Source organism: Ambystoma mexicanum, chromosome 5p (assembly GCF_040938575.1).
Source record: "Ambystoma mexicanum isolate Mex_15411 chromosome 5p, UKY_AmexF1_1, whole genome shotgun sequence".
Lineage (NCBI taxonomy): Eukaryota > Metazoa > Chordata > Amphibia > Caudata > Ambystomatidae > Ambystoma > Ambystoma mexicanum.
The window spans coordinates 1,102,283,120-1,102,296,661 of record NC_090930.1 but is presented as its reverse complement, the minus strand read 5'-3'; positions in this window follow the sequence as shown (position 1 = coordinate 1,102,296,661).

The window sequence follows — 13,542 nt, the reverse complement described above, 5'->3', positions numbered from 1 at the left end:
TATACTTCATCTGGCGGAATCGATGAATCCGAGATCCATCGAATCGCATCTTTGGTACAAATTCGTACTTCCTCAGGTGCCGATCTACGACACGGAAGGAACCGTTTCTGTACATACATACTAGCGTCTTCATCATCCTCATCTCGTGACTTTTCAAAGTCCTTCCTATACTCAAACAATCTTTCAACATGACCATGTACTTTCTGCTCTGTGTCCCTCGAAAGTGCCAAAGCATTTAGATTTCTTACCCCTTGTGGAAGATCCGAATTTTGTAATCTACCCCACATCACACATAAATGAGTCCCCAAACCTTCGATAAAAACATTTTTCTCGGGAAAACTGTTCAAATTAGATAATGTGGAAAAAACATCAACTTGATCACCTTTCTCTATACAGTGCTTAGCCCATGCAAACAATTCCTGTTTCTTATCTACAGAAACAGTATTACGAGTGACAATCTTTGACCCTGGGAATTTAATAAGGGTGCAACTATCGGCGCAGAAGGAAGGGGCGGTGCGATAGGTGGAGGAACAACAACTAGAGGAATAGGAACAATAGGTTGTGCAGGGGGAACAGGAATAACAGCAGGAACAACAGCAGGAATGGGCAGAGCGCCCAAAAAGGGATCATACGGAGGTGGCGCAGAGGCACCAGGCCTGCGTTCAATTAACAATTTTTCAATAAATTCTTCAGAAACATGAAAATCTTTAGAGGGGTACATTTTCTGGATTCCAAGTGAAAAAGCCCTATCCATATTTTTAACTGATTCTGAATGTTTTTCTTTATCATATAACAACGCTTTTTCAGCATTTGTTTTATGACTGCGTGCATGTTTATCCCTACTTGTAAGCTGCTGTAATGCTTCTTTTTTCGAATTCTGTAAAACATCAAAGGCTGCAGGTCTAGCCTTCTTTTTTAGCAAGACCGATTCTAGGTATTCAATACGGGGGATCTCAAAACTGCCATTGATTGGCCACTGAAATTCGGAGGCATGTCTGGTCTGTCTGTGCCAAATATCATTAAATACTATACTACCAATGCCATACTTACAGTACATAGTACATGCCGGCGACCCCTCCTATGGTGCCCGACGGCTAAATTCCAAAGATTGTCGATCGCTGCGGAACAGAGCCCTAAAGCAGCTAGACAATTTCCCAGGCATTTCACAAAAAATTGGTGTTACCTGGTCAATAATTGTGTCTGCAGATACAATACTCCAAATTCAAATTGTCAGGGTTAAATTAAGAGCCGGGTCACGACGACCTGACCAAACCTAAGGAGGACCGTACGGTTTACCAAAGAATTTACCTAACAAATTTTACCTTGTGTTTGGTGGTTTCGACAAATCTGCCCGCCTCAAAAAATGGACCCTCGTCAAGATGCCGTGTCAGACCACATGACTATCGTCCAAGGATCAGATCGTGCAGCGCTGCCGAGGTATCGCGTCTCGTTCGGTCGGGCCCGCAGTATCACACCGTCCGATCCCGGTTCGATAGTCTGCGTCAACCTTCAATGATCCGGCATGAATCTTGAGGGTCCCTATTCGGGCGCCAACTGTGAAAACATAAAAATTGCTATGAGGCTGGGAAGCCCAAAGGAAACACACCAACACAGGTTACAAAGAACATACAAGTGCTTTATTTAAAAGCTACAACAGTTACCAAAGTCAATTGACAAACGGCTCTCAGAGTAACGTAACGAACTTCAACGAGGGTTTGATGCATTAGTAGAGAGACCGTACATTCGGAATACTTGGGCTTTTATATCCTTTATCCAGCCCTTGGCCAACCCCCTCGCGGGTTAACCATTCTGGGGATCAGGCCTAGGCTTCCTTGCAAGGTCAATCCTATAATTTATGCGTTTTGATCAGTTTCGCTGATACAGTTGTTCATTTACACATAGGTCAGCAATAGGACAAGGTCTCAGTTCGCGACCCCGATAAGTGGCCTGCAGGCATATTAATTATTCGTGTGTGCGGAGGTCACAATGGCCAGAATCTCAATCAGAATGTCAGTCAGCCTCCATTTTGATGTTCAGGGTGACTTCCACATTTACAAGAGGACCTAAAATGTCGGCTAAATCCAAGATGGCGACTTACATTACTTTTCGTTAAGGTTAAGACCTTGCCGCGGAGTCTATTCACATGATATTTTAGACAACTTGGCGTAGGCCAATACACATTCAATTACTGCGATAGGAGGCATAATATTATTTCAATTGCAACAGTACAAGCGCATAGCTGCCTTTGAGCACTTTATAAATGAACAAATACATAAATAAATACATAAATAAAAGTACTTACCTTTTTGCTGGCCGTTGCTGCTGCTTCTCCTGTACCCCTGCGGCACCAGTTCCGTCCCTCTAATGCTAGTCGGATCTGATGCCGCAGGGTTCCTTTTTAATTTATTTTTTTAGTTACTCGCTTCCATTGGCAAGGAATTGGTGGACACCTCTGCACCCCCCTAAGCCCAAAAATACTTACCATGAGGGCGGGGAACACCACTGCACCCCCTGCTCCTAATGGTTCGCTATTTTTTAGTTCAGGCAGAATTCGGCCAAATGGTACATCCGACCATTTTCTTTCAAACAATTTGGGTGTTTTCCTTTTAATCATCAGTCATTACAGCAATCCACTGTAGCCAGTGGACACCACCCACACGCTTGAGTATTGTATGGGAAGGACGGTCACACTCAGCTAACTGCTCCGAAGAAATATAGCATAGCACTCTCCAGCATAGGTGTGGTGTCTCGTATTGTGCAAGCAACATCTATTAAATATGGATATAGTAGGGCTGTTGAATAGTGAATCCTCTGTTTCTGTCCTGACAGTTTTTTACATCTCATCTTGCTGACTTTTATTTCATTGCACACAAACCCCCAATCTCAAAATCAGTTTTGTTAGATTGGCAGCATGGCTCTAGCCATGCTGCTAGAACAGCCATGAGGCTGACATAACATGGACATACAGGTCCATCTTGAGCTTCCAATTGACATTCATGATGAAATGGAGTGGTTTGGGTGATTATTTAGGGGGTTACAGTGAATGGGTCAATGTTTTTAATAAAGGTGACGTGGCGGCACACCACAAATAAGAGCCTCTTCCAAGCTATGCAACAAACCGGACGAATTCAAGCGTGTCCAGCGCCTGTCTCTTTTGACTCTCCAAGTGCCACCAGCAGGGGTGGACTGGCAACCAAAAGAGGCCCTGGAGATAATTTTCAAAGTGGTGCCATATTTCACAGTTTCAGCAAGACCAACCCTTTTCCTATGAGAACATTTAGAAATAGTGAAGGTTAGCAGACAAAAGAGGCCCAGGGTGCAGAGGCCTACCGGGAAATCTCCAGAGTTCCCTATTGGTTCAATCCACTCCTGGGCACCAGTAACAGTGTCGTGGATTGGATAGATATTTTGGCAAGTGTCAGCATAGGCGGCACATTTTTTTGTAAGCAAGCACAATGAAATGGAACATTCAAACGACTGCCAGACGAGAGACCCAGCCAATCTCCCAAGTACAACACTGGAAGATTCTTCTTATCAAAGAAGCCACATAATGACTTGCGTTGGCCCCACCAGCGTATGTCCTGCCCTGGTGAGCTATCTTCTGAAGGATAGAATATTAGCATTTACTATGGGGGTCATTACGTGTCGGCCGGTAAGCGATACCAGGCACCGGTAAGGAGACCAGTGCCGGTAATCCCTTACCGCTCAATTCCGAAGTCCCTTGGAGGGAACCGTAAAGAACATGCTCTAACCACATGTCCCTTACGGGTCCCGATAAGGGACCAGGGCGCTAAAAACGGGCTTGCCATTCGCGAGCCCGTTATTAGCGCCCTCCCCATTCCCATTGAGCCCTATGGGGGCACAAATGGGAATGGGGAATGGTTTGTTCAATGGGGATTTACCAGTCCCGCAAGGGTCGGAATGCACCGATAAGTTCCCATTGAACAAGACCGGACTCGGACACGGTATGGGAGGCGGCCATGGTGCTAACAGCACCATGGCTACCGCCCATCTCGTAATGAGGCCCTATGTCTCATGCGGTACCGTAATTAGCTCCCTGGTCCTTTTGCGGGTTGGTTTTTAACGCCTGCAAAAAGCAGGTGTTAAATTCCCCAACCCGCAAAGGGACCTCGTAGTAGTAAAATACCGGTACCGGTAAACCCTTACCGCCTACCGTGTAATGAGGCCCTATGTATACAGTAGAAAAAAAAACGACCAAAATTAGATGACCAACCGCGACACGCCACCATAATTTAACGAGAAAAGGGCTTATTCTCAATTAATACGGTCCTCACAATAACAGCACTGCTCATTTTTCCATATAATGCAAGAAATTATTCGTGGGTTCACACTGGAACCTGACCTATCAACTGTAGCAAACAACCTGAGGAAGACCTTAGGAACAGAGGTCAAAACACGTGTTGACAAAGAAGTATACATCAAAATATAAAAATATACATATATCTTGAAAATTGAGTAGTGCTGTTACTGCTTATGGCTAACATTGACCAGACACAGGAACAGATTTAATAGTTAAAGCTTAGGCTCTACACGTTTTTGGTTGATAGCTCAATAATTATTTAGCCCTTATTTGATGATTATGTATAAAGTAGCACTGCCCTGTAAGACAAAGACAATTTCCTGAAGAAAAAGGTTTGCATTTTGGGCTGATCTGCATACCCACAATGCCGTGCTGATGTGGCTTCGAACTGGCCTACTAGGTGGCGTTGTGGAATGTGTGACTGGGCTGAAATGGACTATTCTACTTTCATATTTCAGGTGAACATTTTTTTTTCAAGGTTTCGCTAAACCCACCTTAACTTTCTTGGAGTTTTGAAAACATGGTCCAATGATCCAACTGCAAGGCTGGCATGAAAGGATATTTGGGTGGTCCTTGGGGTATTCTAGATCTGTCAGTAACTTGAGCCAGAGCTAAGCGGTGCCTAATAGGTTAGGAGTGAGATGTAGTGAGAATGCACAAGCAGAGGGGGATGAGAAATGCCAATGGGGGAGGCCTCTGTGCTGTATGTCCTTTCGGACGTGTGGACAGGACTGGGCTTGCGATGGGAGCCTGTGTGAGTATGCTTTGGGGCAGGCAAGGATGTTATTTGGGGGTCACCACAGGTCACACCTTGCTATCCCTGTGGTCTCTGTTGCTACCCCTAAAAAAACAATTATAAGAAAGAAATATATATATTTTTTAATTGAAGCTCCTGGGCTGTGGCCAGCGCTATGTGGCTCTTGGTTTCTGGAGTGGCTTGCTTTCTTGTTCAGGCCTCTTAGGAAAAAAACAGGGGATTCCACAAGAGTCCACAGAAACACGTGTCTGGGGTTACTGTTGGTACTCTTGTTCAGAGGAGAATTGCCTAGCGTTTCAGTGCTGGACTGCCCAGGGCAGGACAAAGACTGATATGTTTAGGATATTTCTCCTCTGTGAAAGATAGTGAGCTAAAGACTCTGAGTAAGACTCTTGGAACCAGGACTCATGTCTGGCAGAGAGACTCCCAGGACCCCCCTTGTTATTTGCATATTTCAAGTAACTTTGGGTCTCACCCTCAGTTACTAGGGGAATCCAGGCGTGTACCCCGTGCTCACTATTCGTAGAGAGGCACAGCTACACCCTACTGATGAGGTTCAACCAGACCAAAACACCTGTCTGGGGTTGCTGTTGGTACTCTTGTTCAGAGGAGAATTGCCTAGCGTTTCGGTGCTGGACTGCCCAGGGCAGGACAAAGACTGATATGTTTAGGATATTTCTCCTCTGTGAAAGATAGTGAGCTAAAGACTCTGGGTAAGACTCTTGTAACCAGGTCTCATGTCTGGCAGAGAGTCTCCCAGGACCCCCCTTGTTATTTGCGTATTTCAAGTGTCAAGGGTTTGGTCATGTAGCCAGTGCCTGCAGAAATGTGCAATGATGTGCGAAATGTGGAGGAAACTATGATATCAAGGATTGTTTACATGAGAAGCCTTTTTGCAGGAACTGTGGTAGGGATCCCTGCATTATGTATAAGAAGTGCCCTGTATATATGTGTGAGGCCTAGGGGCAATCAGTGAGAGTGTCTCACAATTTGGCTTCTGCTGAGGCGGTTGCATGGATGCAAGTCGACGGTGAGAATAGTGTTAGGCAGCTTTATCGTGCTCCGACTGGGCTCTTGCCTATTTCAGCTGTTTGTATGGTGCAGGCAGCGCAGACACAGATGGAGGGGAATGCTTTGGTGCTGACAAAAGAGACGTTTTTGCACTTTATGATTGAAGTTATTAAACGTTTGTTTTAAAAGCAGAGTAAGGCTGAAAACATTATGATAGTAGTTAAGGCAGCTTAAAGGTTTTGGATATTGTCAGATTTTCGAGGGAATACTTGAATGAGATCTTGAGTAGGGAGAGTGTGTTATATGTGTGGTAGTTGTAATGTGGTATGGGTACAGTGGTAGTGGCGGTTTGGATTTCATGGGAGGTGTTGTCAGTGCCTACACTTGAGAGACCTAGGCTAACATCATCTACAAAGATGGAAATTGCTAGCTCCTGGTTTTTGGAAGCCATGCCAAGAAGAAGAAGAAGGTTGTCGGGAGTATACTGCACTGATGATCCCTAAGAAGGGTTAAACCAGAGATGTAGTTGACCTGACAGTCTCCAAAATGTCTATCTTGAGTTGAGTAAGGTATTAATAAAGTTGCATTTCCCTCTAAGACAAAGACAATTTCCTGGAGAAAAAGGTATGTATTTGGGATAATTTCCATACCCACAATGCCTTGCTGATGTGGCTTGAAACTGGGCTACCAGCTGGCATTGTGGAGTATGTGACCTGGCTAAAATGGACTATTCTACTTTCACATTTCAGAGGAAAGGGTTTTTTCAAGCCTTTTTAAACCCACCATAACGTTCTAGTTATTTTGAAAACTTGGTCCAAAGCCCCAACCGCAAGGCTCTCAGGTCTACACTGCACTGATGATCCCAAATAAGGTTGAAAACAGGTAGTTCTGGTAGCTTTGCAAAAAGCCTGTCTTGGGTTAATTAGGTTATGTATAATGTAGTACTGCCCTTTAAGACAACGGGTTTCTTCTCAATTTGGGCAGAGTAGTAAAAACGCAGCAGTAACACTATTACACTTGCATTACTGTTTCACCCAACTATAAGTTGGGCGGGAAGTTTGGGAAGTCACCTCCAACCCTGAGCTGGGGGTAAATCCGCAGACTTTATGCCCATTTTTGTCGCAGCTGCGGTAATTGCGCCGAAAACGCCTCATTGGGTCCATTGGACCCAGAATAAATGGGGACTTACTGCCCCACCACAACTTGGATCTGGCGCTAATAGTGCCGGACCAAGTTGCGGTAGCGCTAAATGCCTTGGGTGCTATCCCAGCGGATTTAACAATGGGATACTGCCCAACTTGTAATGACCCGCAAAGACATTTTCCTCGAGAAAAAAAGTGTGAGGTCATGTTAATTTGCATACCCACAATGCCTGCCTTGCTGATGTTTTCAGAACTGGAGATGAACTTTCAGTGATGGCTACGAGGTGGGGTTGTGGAATGTGTGAATTGCATCAAATGGACTATTCTACAATAATTTATTAAAAGGTTGATGTCAACATAACTTTATGTAGTGATTACTACAACGAAGCCTGAAAAACTAAGTTGATGACGCTGAGACTGATTTACAACATCGTTTTTCAATGGCAAAATCCCACTGAAAACCACTTTGTAAATCCGGCCTTGTGACAGAAGAATTTGGAGAAGCGGTGTTTTTGATCTCCAGAGAGAGAGAGGCATGGAGTAACCCGACCTAAGGCAGGATCAGCACTTGGACAGCTCCCACCGTGAACTACGGAGAAGCAAGTGCTTGCAATGCGGTCTCGCCCACTGCGTTACTATTTGTATTCTTGCAGCTGGTTCGAGTGGGCGGCTAAACGCGAAGGCCTGTGCAAACACAAATAGCACGTGACACCAACAAGAGGCACATTTGAATACTTGGAAAACGCTTGGCAAGGCCTCAACCCGAGGGCAGTAGGCTAATAAATAACCACTGTAAATCAGCAACTCCAAATCGCAAATAACAATGATCTTAAATAACATGAAAACCTTTACTTTAAAAAGATTTCCAAATATGAGACGAGAACTCAAAGGGAGTTAATAAGTACTCTAAAAAAATTGAACAAATAAAGTACTATTAATGATAGAGCATAAAATTAATTTCCATAAAATAAGTGAACACATATTTCAGCTTCACCTCATTAAGAAGATTTGTTTTTTTGCTAGACTTCAGACACAAAGCGGAAGCGGTGAGGTCAGTCGTTGTACTTGGACTTCCATAATGATATGTACAGTGGTCCAGCAGAAAGTAACACACCAGCTACAGCTGGTCTATAACAGGGCAACAGGAATGGCCATGGGCCTCAAACTAATGGATCATGTCGCCCCAATACTGAGGACAACGCATTAGCTATGGAGCATATTGTTGCGCTGCATGCTGCTCCCCGCAAGTACTGCATGACAAAATACACAATGAATCGAATCACCCACTGAAAATAATCTCAGAGCCACATCTGCAAAGAACGTCTGACTCCTCCACCACCCTCCCGCCCTCTCCTCTAGCCAACCAGAAATGCATGGGCAATAAGATATTGTGAACGTGAAGATAAAATGTTGTGTTCCTCCCCCTAGTAGCTTTAATACCACAATAAGACCTACACACCTTCTAGAAAGCCGTAAAAAGTGAACCCTACAAGCATCCCAGAATAGCTCTTCTTCAGACAAATGGGATTGCATTTTTCCCCTGGCGCGGCTCGTCCATAATGGGCGAGAGGGCGTCGGACCACCGGGTCTTGGTCCCCTCTCACCCATTATGGAGGAGCCAGCCCAGTAAAATACGAGCACTCTCTCAGCTGTTTTTTTCAGCTGACGGAGTGCTCTTAACTGTCAAAGGGAAACACTGTTTCCTTTTAATAGTTAAAGTTCCCTAGCCGTGCAAGCTCAATGAGCCATGCAAGACCGGTGGCGTTTGCTTCCCCAACCTTGCATGGCTCATTGGAAATGTTGGCTGGGGAATTGCATGTCTGTATGTGCAAGGGGCGCTCCTGCGCCTACTCGACATACAGACAGAGCAGGCTGGAGTGGGGCGTCTCGTCACCCACGCTCAGGCACCTCTATGCATGAGCATAAACCAGGAAGCTTCCTGATTCCTGTTCATGCTAGCAGTGGCCTGAGCGCTGGTGTGGAGAGACCCGTATCAGAAGGTAAGTTTAATTGTGTTCTGTCTTTTTAATTTAAATTATGGGCCTCATTACGAGGTCGGCAGTAAGGGTTGTCGGCGACCTCGAAACACCAAATCCGCATGACTTACCGGTGCCAACAGCACATTACAAGTCCTGGTGGAGCGGGAAGTCAGGCGGGGGATTCAGTGAGTCCCCATTCCCGATAGGACTCCACTGGAATGGGGACTCGGAAGTACCGGCACCATTGTTAATGGTGCCAGTATATCCATGACAACTCTGCCTACTGGGGCCGTTGCGTCCGGCAGGGACAGACCTGCCAGGTTCTGTGGCGCCAGCAGGCAGACTTGTAGTGTGGTGGTCCGGAAACAAGAGTGCCTGTAAGCTTACTGGGACCCTTTCTTCCGGACCGCCACACTCATAATGAGGCCAATAAATGCTTGCATGCTTGTGATTTTATGTGAATGAATGCACATGGTGTGCATGAGAGCCTAATTGATGTGTGCATGTTCTGTAAATGTGTGTGTTTGTTTGTTCATGCATTTATTATTTAAATATGTGTAAGGATGCATAGATGCTTGAGTTATGAGTGAGTGTATGATTAGTGCTTGCGTGAATGAGACAGAGTGCTTGCAGTGTGTATGTTGTCTAAATGTGTAAATGTGTGTGTATGCTCATGTATTTATTATTTAAATATGTGTATGGCTGCATGTCTGCTTGTGTTATGAGTGAGTGCATGATGGGTGCTTGTGTGAATGAGAGAGCGAGTGCCTGTTCTGTATATGTTGTGTAAGTGTGTGTGTGTGTGTGTGTGTGGGTGTGTGTATGTGCTGGTACGAGATGATTTTGGCGAGGGGGGAAGGAGGTTTGTACAACAAAGGAATTTTACAAATGCCTTTGTTGCACAACACCCCTCACCACAGGCCGAAACAACTCTTTGTCTGAGGTCCTGTGGGGCCCAGGGGACAGGGATGGTATTCTTTTACTGGACATCTATGATACCCCCAGCACCTTGCATACACACATAATCACTTTTATTGTGTGTGTGTGTGTTTGGTGCTGTGGGGTCCAGGAACAGGCATGATATTTTATTAACTGGACATCTACGATAGATGTCTAGTAAAAAATACCATCCCCGCCCACTGGTCTCCCAGAGCCTGGCATACACACATAACCACATTAATTGTGTGTAAGGAGCCTGGGACCCAGGGGAGAGGCGCGTCATTTTATTTACTGGGAATATCTATGTAGATGTGCAGTAAAAAAAACATGCTTACCACAGTGCCCCCCAGCCCCTTGCATACACACAATCACATTCATTGTGTGTGTGTGAGGCACTGAGGCCCAGGGGGCAGGCATGGCATTTGTTACTGGGTATGTCCAGTAAAGAATGCCAGCCCAGTCCACTGGGATTCCTAGAGCCTCATATACAATGTTAAGGCTGACCCCTAAGCCCCCAGCACCTTGCATGTAAACACAATTGATTACATGTGCATGTGAGGCACTGGAGGGCAATAAGAGAAGGAATGACATTTATTAATGGGATGGATGCCCAGCAAAAGATACCATGACTAGCCCCCCAGAACCTCACAAGCACACAATTAATGTGCCGGGCATGGCAGTTTTTCCCTGGCATCTATGTCCAATAAAAGAGGTCATGACGTACCCTGGAACCCCAGCTCCTGACATGCATCTGCCCCCTCGTCCCCCCAGCACCTCGCAATCAGACATAATTACATTCATCATTAATGTGATTATATCTAACTGCAAGGCGCTGGCTCACCATGGAGCAGGCATGGTATTTCTTAATGTGCATGGTTGATAAACGAAGCATGATTAGTGTTATTATGAAGCTAGACTTGCATTTTAATGCATCCAGTCTAGCCATTTCTTATTGTGGTATGCCATTTTATATTGGGCAGCTTTGATAATGCAAGCAAGATCAGTGGTATTATTCTTTCTGTGGCATAAAATTGTGTATTGGGCATCTTTGATAAATCAAACATGCTATGTGTTAATATGCAGCTAAACTGGCATTTCAATGCAGCCAGGCTAGCCATTTCCTATTGTGGTATGATATTTTGTATTATGCATCTTTGGTAAAGCAAGCATGATAAGTGTTATTAAGAAGCAAGACTGGCATTTTTTTGCAAGCAGTCTAGCCATTTCTTACTGACGCATGACATTTTGCATTGGGCATCTTTGATAAAACAAGCAGGATCAGTGGTATCACTCATACTGTGTCATGATATGTTGTATTAGGTATCTTTGGTAAAACAAGCATAAGTGTTAGTATGTAGCTAGACTGGCAATGCAGCCAGTCTAGTCATTTCCTATTGTGGTATGCCATTTTGTATTGGGCATCTTTAGTAAAGCAAGCATGATAAGTGTTATTAGGAAGCAAGACTGTCATTCTTATGCAACCAATCTAGCCATTTCTTACTGAGGCATGACATTTTGTATTAGGCAGCTTTGGTAAAACACGCATAAGTGTGAGTATGTAGCTAGACTGACATTCCAATGCAGCCAGTCTAGTAATGTCTTATGGTGGTATGACATTTTGTATTGGGCATCTTTGGTAAAGCAAGCATGATGAGTGTTATGAGGAAGCAAGACTGTCATTTTTATGCAACCTGTCTAGCCGTTTCTTACTGAGGCATGACATTTTGTATTAGGCATCTTTGCTAAAACAAGCATTAGTGTTAGTATGAAGCTAGACTGGCATTTCAATGCAGCCAGTCTAGTCATTTCTTATTGTGGTATGACATTTTGTATTGGGCACCTTTGGTAAAAGCAAGCGTGACAAGTGTTGTGAGGAAGCAATACTGTCATTGTTATGCAACCAGTCTAGCCATTTCTTACTGAGGCATTACATTTTTTATTGCGCATCTTTGATAAAAAACAAATTAAGCAGGATCAGTGGCATTATTCTTACTATGGCATGATATGTTGTATTAGGCATCTTTGGTAAAAACAAGCATGCGTGTTATTACGTAGCTAGACTGGCATTCCAATGCAGGAGGTCTAGTCATTTCTTATTGTGGTATGACATTTTGTATTGGGTATCTTTGATGAAGCAAGCATGATGAGTGTTATGAGGAAGCAAGACTGTCATTTTTATGCTATTATGTAGCTAAATTGTCATTTTAGTGCAACCAGTTTGGACATGTTTTCATACTTTGGCACGCATTTTTAAGGGTAAAGCCAACTGGAGTATGTTCTTACGTGGGATACTGCCATATATTGGCAGAACAAACATGGACATGTTTTCTTATAGTATCATTACTGAAGATGCTCTGAAGATCTAACTTGGAATTGTAATTAATTGTTTTTTTTTTTTATGAAATAGGAAACTATTTGTGTTTTTCTAACTAAATCATTATTTAAAAAAATAAATAGTATCGTTACTGGCATTATGCACAAAGCAAACATGAGTATGTTCTTATATGAGAATAATAGGGTATAATGGTGCAGTCAGCATGGAAATGTGTGGGCACAGTCAGTGTGAAAATGTATTATACTGGCACATATTGTGGGAAAAGGCATCATGAAAATGTGTTGGAGAAATGCTCCTCTGCACTGTTGGTGACTTGCATCTATTGGATTTTTTTCATGAGTTAACCTACAAAACCCAATTGCAAACTGTCTGGCTTTTTACCCAATTGTTCTCAAAAGTGTGCTGTAAATTGCATAATTTTCACCCATTATTTTAAAAGAATTCTCGGGGGGAGAACCCCCCCATAACCCTCCTTGAGTGCTCCGGTCTTGGTCGCTACTGTTGGTCGCTTTGGCATATCTGGGGAAAATATTTACGCTCATCCAGTTAAATAATTCACAAGCCTCCACTGCCTTTCCCACAACTAAAATCATGTGTTTTCCTTTACAGACTTCTGCTGTGTATTTTAATTGTAATCACCCATTAATTCCAGAAAGGTGACTTGTTGGTCCAACTGCGACCAGGCCCACATGTGCCGTCCTTATTGTTCGTTGTACCTTTGCCTCTCCTCTCCCAGAAACCTGAAATGACTCGCTGGCGTGAGGCCCATAACAAATTGCAATAAACAAACTGACCGCAGTTGCCCAAAAACTACTGATGGAAAATGTGTTTCACATTGCATATCAAATATAGTGGACATCATGGTGAACTTGAATACTGTTACTGCTGCTGGCAACGGCATTAGCAGCTCGGTACTCGAGTTAAACCCTCCAGATTCTGTGCTTGTGCTACTCCCCATTATGGCGCCCATAGGACCCCATTGGGATTTGGAGGAATTACTTTGAGTGATAATTCTGTCATCAGTAAATCCTTCATTGGTCGGGAAGAAACCTCCATCC